Source organism: Etheostoma spectabile, chromosome 16 (assembly GCF_008692095.1).
Source record: "Etheostoma spectabile isolate EspeVRDwgs_2016 chromosome 16, UIUC_Espe_1.0, whole genome shotgun sequence".
Lineage (NCBI taxonomy): Eukaryota > Metazoa > Chordata > Actinopteri > Perciformes > Percidae > Etheostoma > Etheostoma spectabile.
Window position 1 is genome coordinate 23846123 of NC_045748.1, and position 1252 is coordinate 23847374.

General features: G+C 40.1%; 1 protein-coding gene across 3 annotated transcripts in view; it reads left to right on the forward strand.

Annotated features, from left to right (window-relative positions):
• The window catches only part of lrsam1 (leucine rich repeat and sterile alpha motif containing 1), a 34918-nt gene that overhangs the window by 27989 nt on the left and 5677 nt on the right, over positions 1-1252 (forward strand). The window lies entirely within an intron of this gene.

Sequence of the window (1252 nt, forward strand, 5' to 3'; positions counted from 1 at the left end):
GTTTGGCTAGCTCTGGCATATTAACTGCAACAGGTTTTCTTTGGGATAATATCATGCACTCATGATTTGCTTTTTGTTTCTTCACTTACACTGTCACTCTGTCGAAATATGCACACACGTCATGTGGTACGCTCAATATGGATTGTCACTAACGTGTAAGTGGCACAGTAACTGAAACATGATCATTATAGCGTTTCAAGGGGCTCTAAATCAAGCACAACAAAGCCACGCAGCCAATCCACGGGACGCATCGCGATATTGAGTCAATATATCATGCACCCCTAACAGGCAGCCAACATGACATACTTTACTGCCATTAGCATGTAGCAACATTGTTAAAACCGCAGTAGCTTAATAAAAAAAAAAGAAAAAGAAAATACCTCTGCCTACTTGGAGCAGATGACCAATCATAAAAGGCTGAGAGTAGAAAAAACTGTTGAAACCGGAGCGTTCAGAACAGTTGGAAATCTAAAAGTGTTAACTCACTGGGATTTCTTTAAAATATGTTACCTCACCACGTTTAACACTAATTTCCAATATTATAAAATTGTTAGACATGACAGAAAATACAGAAAAGCATAATATGTCCACTCATTTTTTTGAAGCACAATTAAAGCAGTGTGTAATGTGGTTTGGGAAACAAGAACTCCTTGAGCAGAAATGGATAAAGAAAAGGGTCTTTTAAATGGAAAGTTGAGTTTCAAAGAACTTCTAGGTGGTTCCCTGAACAAGAATAAATGTATGTGCATGTACTGTTGATGTGTGACTGAATTGAGTTGCTACCGGAGTATGCCACTGTTCAAATACCACTTGACCATTAACAACTTAAAAAATATCCCTTTTTTTCATTTTGACAACTTTTTTATTGTTTTTAAACTTCATCAAGGACAGCATTCAGACAACAGTACAGGCATATTGGAATAAAAAAATAAAAGTATATATAATCTAGAGGCAACCCCCCCATCCCCCACCTCCTCAACCCTGGATCTCTGCAAAACTCTTACAGGACATGAGAGACCACATTATAACAACAACAACAACAAAAATGCCCTTACAGGTAGTGATTACAGCAATTACTTAATCTTATCTGCCATTGTTTGCCAAGATAGAATAGTTGGCTCCAGGGCATCCAGAGAGCGCAGTGGTCTGTGCGGATGCCCATGCATAGAGGTTTGCCCCTTGACGCAGCGGGCCCGGGTTCAAATCTGGCCTGTGGCCCCTTTGCTGCATGTCGCTCCCCCCTCTCTCTCTC